Source organism: Pelophylax lessonae (assembly GCF_965119305.1).
Source record: "Pelophylax lessonae genome assembly, chromosome: 2".
Classification (NCBI taxonomy): Eukaryota; Metazoa; Chordata; class Amphibia; order Anura; family Ranidae; genus Pelophylax; species Pelophylax lessonae.
Window position 1 is genome coordinate 292,997,689 of NC_138769.1, and position 9,727 is coordinate 293,007,415.

The window sequence follows — 9,727 nt, forward strand, 5'->3', positions numbered from 1 at the left end:
TGAACCTATATCATTAATGGGTATCATGTAGTGTCTATATGCTTCCCATGATGTTGCATTGATGCCATATGGGTTTGGGATCATTGCCAGATTGGGAATGGCCCAATGATCCATATTATGTTTGCCTTATAATGAACTATTTTTATATTGTTATGGGCCATGGATAACGATCTGTAGCTTAACATATAGATTTTCGTTTGGGATTATGTCCTTATTTGGTATCATCGCCATTTGTGCCCAAAGTATTTTTTATGTCTGCCTCGGTAGACCAATTTTAAATATAATTTTATATTGTCCCTTTTGTAGATTAATACTGCATTGTCCATAACATTGTGATTATGGTGTACGGTTTGGGTTGACTTTCCATTTGCCAGTATTCAATATGGCAGATTGGGCGTCCTGCCCATACGTGAATTCTATAGTGGTGTTAAGGTAATTTGTTAATCCACTTGTTACCATATTTTGAATGTAGCATCACGGGCAGTTTTGGACTAGTTCGATGTATGTTTTATGCTTTGTTTTATGGTTTGTAACATGGTATTTTTGACACGGGTCCAGCCTCTTCCGGTGGCTTTGGTTCCGAGATCTAGTGTCTACCTTCCTTTCCGCCTTGCCTATGATGCCAATCCTTAGAGGTACAGGCGTTCCAACAGTTAAGATGGCGGCGTCCGTTCCGTGAGACACCGGAGGAGGTGGTCCGCTGTTTGCTATTTAAGTGGTGCGTCAGCGCGCCGCCCGCATCCCCAGGAAGACGTGAGGTGTCACGAAACGGCGTAGGGAAGGCGTGCTGACGTCACCACGACGCGACCCGGAAGTCGGGCGGCAGTGAGAGACATACAAGCGCTTGTTTTTTCAACATTGATGTAAGTGTTTTTAACCTTTGTACAAATAAAACTGTGTGTACGTACTACGCTATTGCTCCCTTCTCTTTATTGGGACGTGGAACACTGAGGGGCTCCTTTACCAGCTCGGGGTCATCCGCTCAGGAATACAGTGGCAGTGCGGTACTACATGGTGGATTCTGGTTGGCCCATTTGTGGATATATGTGTTATGCTCATAATCCAATGAGCTCTGGTAAGCTTAACTTAAGCTCTTTGCATGTGGCACCTTTGTGGAATTAGGCACGTAGGAAGTGGTGTGTGTTTCATTCTTTCACCGGACACCCATTCAATCTACATGGACCTTTATTGATGGACTTTATTTCTCCTTTTTTATTTATTTACTCACCTATGCCTGTAGATATGTGATCTTGGGACTTTTTGCGATATATATATCTGTCTGTGAGGCATGAGAATTTATTGCCATTAGTATAATACATACAATACTATATAAGTCAATATTGCTATTGTTGGTGTAATATATACTATACCATTACGCATACTACAATATACTTTGTTTATGCTGGGTGACTCTAGCCTACCATCAATTTAGCGCAGCTCTTCCTATACATTTTCTATTTAGTGACTCCCACTACAGCTGCTGCTTTCTCTTTGGCTTAGCGCGGTTACAGGGGCGTAACTACAGGGGTTGCAGGGGTTGCAATCGCTACCGGGCCCCATGCTCCAGGGGGCCCGGTAGCAAACCAGTGGGTTAACTTCTAGGATCTCAAAGGTCACACTTGCGACCGGGCCCTGGCATTTCACCACTGTGGGGAGGCCCCAAGATTGCAGGAAGGGGGCCCACTGCAGAACTTGTGAAAGGATCCTGATGCGGGACCATAATAAAAGGCCATGCAATGAGATTAAAGAGCCCCAGGATTAGTGGGAAGAGCCCCGGGCTTGAAGGGAAGGGCCCCGGCCAGGGGTCTGGGGGGCCCTTCATGGTTTCTTGCATCGGGGCCCTGAAGGTTCTAGTTACGCCTCTGCGCGGTTATTTATTTTATATAGGTTTTATGAAGCTTAAAACATGTGTATTATCAGCGCATACGAAAATAAAAGCTACTGTATGTATAAATAAAAGCTGCATTTGAAATAATAAAAAACAATATGATGTTCAAACTTTTGACTTCTTTCTTTAATAACTACATAACACAGTACTTGTACTTTCAGTACTTGAGTAGCAATTTTTTTCAAAACTACTGGTACTTTTACTTTCAGTACTTGAGTAGCAAAATTTAAAAAAAAACGACTTGCAATACTTAAGTACAAAAAATGTTGAATACTTTAGTACTTCTACTCAAGTCACTTTTTCATCGAGCACTTCCACTTCTACTCAAGTCACTTTTTCATCGAGCACTTGTACTTTTACTCAAGTATGGGTTTCGAGTACTTTATACAACTCTGTATTTTTCCAAATAATGCAGTATAAATCCCAGTTAAAGCCAACTTAAAAAATAAGACAGAAGCTTGTAACATTGTTCTAAAAGCTTCAGTTGTGCAGTATAAATCTTTACAGTGCTGTCTTTTCTCCCAGAACTGGCTGTAAATTCAAAAAATAGAGTGCACAGTATTGCTGCCCTCTGTGTGAGAGCACCTGTGCTTATACGGGTGGTGCGACATGCCAGCACTACAGTGCACCAATTAACAACACTTACTCTTCTCAGCAAACACTGATTATTGGTGTACTGTAGTGCTTACGTGTTGGAATGCTGCATGGAAACAGCTTATTCTTTGCATTTGTTGCCAGTGTTGGAAGAGGCAATAAGCATTGATACTGGGCAACTGATGCTTTTAGAACAATGTTAGGGCCTCATGCACACAGAACTTAAAAAATGCTGCATTTACAGGCATTTTTTTTTTTTTTTAACCTGTAAAAGCACCTTTATGTAAAGCTGACCATACATCGACTTCCGAACACATTTTCTTTCGAAAAACGTAATTCTGAATTTTCGTTTGAATTTCAAACCATTAGTGGGCTATAGCAAAGGCTGATTTTCATGCCGCCATCGAATTTGAGTGATCAAGCTCATTGCAAATTTTTAGACTAACAAACGATTTTCTTATCAAAGATGGGCGAATCGTGCAAGAACTATAATCGAAAAAGAAATGCGCATGAGTTACCGTTAAAGAAAAAAATATTCCCATGTACTAAATTAATTTTCTGCAGCAACATGAGGTAAAATTGAAGGCTTGGTTGGTTGAATTTCAAAATCAATGCTAGCACCATCAGATTACAAAATGCACAAAATTTCAGATTTTCTAAAGAAAATGAGTTTGGAATTCGACCCATGTAAGGCCTGCATTAGCCCATTGTCTCCATGCACGCACAAGTGTTTACCAACGTATTAGATGAGGAGCATTTACAGGCTGCAAAAAAAGAAGCCAAAGTCGCTTTTAGGAGGAAAGCTGAAATGCAGAAAAAACGCTGTGTAAACACTAGACGCATCTAGTGTTTGAGCATTAATGTATTCAATGACCAGAATAAATTCATATTCTGATTAACAGAATGCATTATCGCTCAAATTCTAGACGTGTGTTCAGCTTTTACCGTGTTTTTTTAAGGAGTTTTATTCTGCCAGGTTCTGGAGTTTAGAGGGGCTTAACAGACTACATGTGTGCATGAGGCCTACTAAAAATGTCATCTCTATAGAGCCATTTAACTTTAAGTTGCTTACAATTAGGCTTTGGACCATTGAGGAATTCGGAAAATATGACAAGGTGACTTCAGTTGGAGCGTATGTAAACCCATGTGCATATGCTTTAACATATGTGGTGTATATTTGACGTTAATACTAATGGCACATATAAAGTGCCTTGAAAAAGTATTCATACTCCTTGAAATTTTCCACATTTTGTCATATTACAACCAAAAGCCTAAATGTATTTTATTGGGATTTTATATGATAGACCAACACAAAGTGATACGTAATTGTGAACTGGAAGGAAAATGATAAATGGTTTTCAACATTTTTTGCAAATAAATATCTGAAAAGTATGGCATGCATTTGTATTCAGTCCCCCCCCCCCCCCCCCTGAGTCAATACTTTGTAGAACCACATTTTGCTGCAATTACAGCTGCAAGTCTTTTTGGGATGTCTCTACCAGCTTTGCACATCTAGACAGTGACATTTTTGCCAATTCTTTATTTGCAAAATAGCTCAAGCTCTGTCAGATTGGATGGAGAGTGTCTGTGAACAGCAACTTTCAAGTCTCGCCACAGATTCCCAATTTGATTTAGGTTTGGACTTGGACTGGGCCAATCTAACACATAAAGATGCTTTGATCTTAATCATTCCATTGTAGCTCAGGCTGTATGTTTAGGTTTGTTGTCCTGCTGGAAAGTGAACCCCCGCCCCAGTATCAAGCTTTTTGCAGACTCTAATAGGTTTTCTTCTACAATTGCCCTGTTTTTGGTTCCATCCATCTTCCCATCAGCTCTGACCAGCTTCCCTGTCCCTGCTGAAGAAAAGTATCCCCACAACATGCTGCTGCCACCACCATGTTTCACAGTGGGGATGGTGTGTTCAGAGTGATGTGCATTGTTAGTTTTCCACCACGCTTAGCATTTTGCTTTTAGACCAAAAAGTTCAATTTTGGTCTCATCTGACCAGAGCACCTTCTTCCACATTGTTGCTGTGCCCCCCACATGGCTTCTCGCAAACTGCAAACGGGACTTCTTATGGCTTTTTTTCAACAATGGCTTTCTTATTGCCACTATTTCAGATTTGTGGAGTGTACAGCTAATAGTTGTCTGAGGACAAATACTCCCACCCGAACTCTGCAGTTCCTCGAGAGATACCATAGACCTCTTGGCTGCTTCTCTGAATAATGCTCTCCTTGCCCGGCCTGTCAGTTTAGGTGGACGGCCATGTCTTGGTAAGTTGGCAGTTGTGTCATACACTTTGCATTTTCAGATGATGGATTGAACAGTGCTCCGTAAAATATACAAAGCTTGGGATATTTTTTTAAAACCTAACCCTGCTTTAAACTTTTCCACAACTTTATCCCTGACCTGTCTGGCGTTTTCCTTGGCCTTCATTATGCTGTTTCACAGAACGGATGTATTTATACTGAGATTAAATTACACACAGGTGGACTTCTGAAGGCAATTGTTTCCACTAGATTTTAGTTAGGGGTATCAGAGTAAAGGGGGCTGAATACAAACGCATGCTACACTTTTCAGATATTTATTTGTAAAAAATGTTGAAAACCATTTATCATTTTCCTTCCACTTCAAAATGATGTGCCGCTTTGTGTTGGTTTATCATAAAATCCCAATTATGCCCATTATCTTTAAAAACTATTTTTACTGATCTTCTCAGCTGCCCCACATGTCACTCGTGTCTGAATGTCAATCACAATAAACTCCACCTCAATCAATGAAATGTTTCTAAACAAAATTTTGTGTTTTTAACGTTGTTGGATAATTGATTATTTACACAAATTATTGTGTGAAGATTCTCAACTTTAGTAAACCAGCCCAGGGTCAAGGTCCTGTAAAAAAAACATTTACAAACAAGTGAAATCTGTTAAAGTGTTACTAAACCCACAACAGTAAAATCAGTCTGTATATGCAGTAATGCATGCTTGTTATAATCTCTGTGGAACATAAGGGGTTAATCCTCTGCATTGTGTAAAAAGGTTGTTTGATCCTGTCTTCTCTGATCTTTCCCTTCTTCCACTGTCCCAAATATAGCTACTGATAGTACAGAGGCTAGGGGACAAGTTGCACATGCTCAGTTTGATGTGTATTGCTATTGAGTTATTTTGGGGGGGAGAGTGCATGTGATCAGCACAGAGCCAATCAGCACTGTCCAGACAGAGGGTCAGGGGTCCTGTATCCTCATAGGACAATCATGGGAGTATGAAAACTCTTAAAAGCTTTTACCTGACAATGATATAAGTCACAAGACTGCTCTAACTGCTGATAAAAAAAGGTATTTAGCAGTTTATATTTACTAAGACTATTGCATTTCCATGTTCTGTGTACTGTGTGAGACCAGATATAATGAATGCAGGGTTCTGGGTTTACTAACACTTTATTGAATACAGTAAAATACTAGGGAAACCAAATAGCTTAAGCTTGCTAAAAATATAGCTAAATAGTTGCATAGCTAGTCTGGTCTACCTGTCTATCTAGTTCAACCAACAGAAAAAAAATAAAAAAACCTCTATATACAGATACCTTTTACCCACAGGAAGCCAAATAACCTATAAAGCATGGTCCAATTTTCTCCAGCGGGGAAACAAAATTCCTTTTGATGCCCAGGAGGCAATTTGACATTTTATCTGTATCAACAATCCCTGGTGTTATTAACTATAATTAATAATTTGCAGTTATATTTTGTGCATTTAGGAATGCATCCAGCTCTTTTTAAAAAAAAAAAAATGTGCTGAGCTGGCCAGAACTAGTTCTTGAGGGACTCTGTTCCACATTTTCACAGCTCTTACTGTGAAGAAACCTTTGTGTATGTGGAGGTTAAATCTCTTTTATTCCAGAAGTAAAGAGTGTCCCCATGTTCTCTGTAATGAACTGAAAGTGAATACCTCCTCACCAAGTTCACTATATAGACCATTTATGTATTTATACTGTACATGGTGATCATGGTTATCACCCCCCCCCCCCCCCCCGTTAATCACCCCTTCTCAAGAGAGAATAAATTCAGCTCAGCTAACTTTCCTCAAAGCTGAGCTCCTCTATGACTCAGATTAGTCATTTTTCATTTCTTTTCTTTGTGCCTTCTTGGCACTTTCTCCAGTTCTCTGATATCCTTTTTGTGAATTGGTGCTGTGATGTTTTTTCTGTATTTGGAGTGCATAATGGACCCAGAAGTGGGGCAGCTGTCAGCCATTACTGTTTATTGATTGCTGGAAACACTGAGTGCCCATTTTTAGGCACTATTTCATGTGAGTTTACATCAGAATGTTTTTAAATGGGGAAATCTTTTTACTATTAATAAAGTGTGGATCGCAACAATGTTTTGTTTCGGGCTTCCCTATGGGATGTACTGATTTTTAGTGAGGAGGCACCTAGAGCAGAGTGCAGGACTGGCAGAGCAGTGGAATATGACAGAAAGCCCATAGGTCATGTAATTAAGCACAATTTGACCCATAGTAAATAGAGGGTCACAATATCTCCGATGAGTCATTACCATTAGGGGGGGAACGTGACACATCACATTTGGAGCACCTTTGTTTGATCATACAAGCACGTGCACAGAGAAGAGTTCACCATTGTGTTTGAGGTTTTATTTTCTCGGTTTTATGTACAGTATCTCACAAAAGTGAGTACACCCCTCACATTTTTGTAAATATTTTATTATATATTTTCATGTGACAACACTGAAGAAATGACACATTGCTACAATGTAAAGTAGTGAGTGTACAGCTTGTATAACAGTGTAAATTTGCTGTCCCCTCAAAATAACTCAACACACAGCCATTAATGACAAAACCGCTGGCAACAAAAGTGAGTATGCCCCTAGGTGAAAATGTCTAAATTGGGCCCAATCAGCCATTTTCCCTCCCCGGTGTCATGTGATTCGTTAGTTTTACAGGGTCTCAGGTGTGAATGAGGAGCAGGTGTGTTAGATTTGGTGTTATCACTCTCACTCTCTCATACTGATCACTGGAAGTTCAACATAGCACCGCATGGCAAAGAACTCTCTGAGGATCTGAAAAAAAGAATTGTTGCTCTATGGCCTAGGCTATAAGAAGATTGATCTGTACAAAGAAGAGGGGAAGGCAGTGCAAGCCACGGTGGGTAAAATGCAACACTCGGAAACCAGCCCATGAAATCAACATCATAGTTTAATTGGAAAAGTGTTTAAATGAAAGCAAAATAGGGTTCCAAACCGTTAGCTTGCTACAGCTTGTTGCTGTGACGACATGTTTTGCACGATAGTACTTTGTGGACAAAGCATTATCGTGCGAAAACATGTAGTCGCGGCAACCTGTATGCGTTCCAGCCTGGTTTTGACTTCCACTGTTGTCACTTCCGGTCAGCCGCTTCCGGTCTGAGCGATACCGCTCCGCTGCATGTAGCTCTGCATCTGGCAGGAGGTGGTCCTGTTGTTGATACCTGTTGTTGGTCCTGTTGTTGGCCCGGCACCCTCTAGGAATCAAGGCCCCATCATCTAGCAGACCCTCCGACGCCATTGATGGTACCAAACTGTCCACCCAGCGGCTCTGCCATTGTGTGACCTCTCCAGCAGTGTCAGTGTAACAAGCTACTGGGTTTGGAACCCTATTTTACTTTAATTTACACACTTTTCCAGTTAAACTATGATGTTGATTTTATGGGCTGGTTTCCGAGTGCATTTTACCCACCGTGGCTAGCGCTGCCTTCCCCTCTTCTTTGTACAGATGCATGCTGATTCAGCAATTTTTAAGCAGTAGCACCAGTGGGCAGCTTTTAACTTTGAGAGTGAGATTATCACAAGATTTAGAGCTGGAACTTTTTGGATTGTATTTGCATATAAGAAGATTGAAAAGACCCTGAAACTAAATTGCAGCACGGTGGCCAAGACCATACAGCAGTTTAACAGGGCAGGTTTCACTTAGGAACAGGCCTCGCCATGGTCGACCAAAGAAGTTGAGTGCACGTGCTCAGCGTCATATCCAGAGGTTGTCTTTGGGAAATAGACGTATGAGTGCTGCCAGCATTGCTGCAGAGGTTGAAGGGGTGGGGGGGGTCAGCCTGTCAGTGCTCAGACCATACTTTGCACACTGCATCAAATTGGTCTGCATGGCTGTCGTCCCAGAAGGAAGCCTCTTCTGAAGATGATGCACAAGAAAGCCAGCAAACAGTTTGCTGAAGACAAGCAGACTAAGGACATGGATTACTGGAACCATGCCCTGTGGTCTAAATAGACCAAGATAAACTTATTTGGTTCAGATGGTGTCAAGCGTGTGTGGCGGCAACCAGGCGAGGAGTACAAAGACAAGTGTGTCTTGCCTACAGTCAAGCATGGTGGAGGTTCTTTGCAAGTTTAGGTGTGTATTCTAAATATATCAGTACTATGGTTGTGCTACAAACAAATAAATAACGCTATACCAAGTCCATATACAGTATCTCACAAAAGTGAGTACACCCCTCACAGTTTTGTAAATATTTTATTATATCTTTTCATGTGACAACACTGAAAAAATGACACTTTACTACAATGTAAAGTAGTGAGTGTACAGCTTGTATAACAGTGTAAATCTGCTGTCCCTTCAAAATAACTCAACACACAGCCATTAATGTCTAAGCCGCTGACAACAAAAGTGAGTGCATCCCTAAGTTAAAATGTCCAAATTGGGCCCAAAGTGTCAATATTTTGTGTGGCCACTATTATTTTCCAGCACTGCCTTTACCCTCTTAGGTATGGAGTTCACCAGACCTTCACAGGTTGCCACTGGAGTCCTCTTCCACTCCCCCATGACGACATCACTGAGCTGGTGAATGTTAGAGAACTTGTGCTCCTCCACCTTCTATTTGAGGATGCCCCACAGATGCTCAGTAGGGTTTAGATCTGGAGACATGCTTGGCCAGTCGATCCCCTTTACCCTCAGGTTCTTTAGCAACGCAGTGGTCATCTTGGAGGTGTCTTTGGAGTTATTATCATGTTGGAATACTGCCCTGAGGCCCAGTCTCCAAAAGGAGGGGATCATGCTCTGCTTCAGTATGTCACAGTACATGTTGGCATTCATGGTTTCCTCAATGAACTGTAGCTTCCCAGTGCCGACAGCACTCATGTAGCCTCAGACCATGACAGTACAATGACCATGCTTCACTGTTGTCTGAAGACACTCAATATTGTATCGCTTTCCAGCCCTTTGGCAAACAAACTGCCTCCTGCTACAG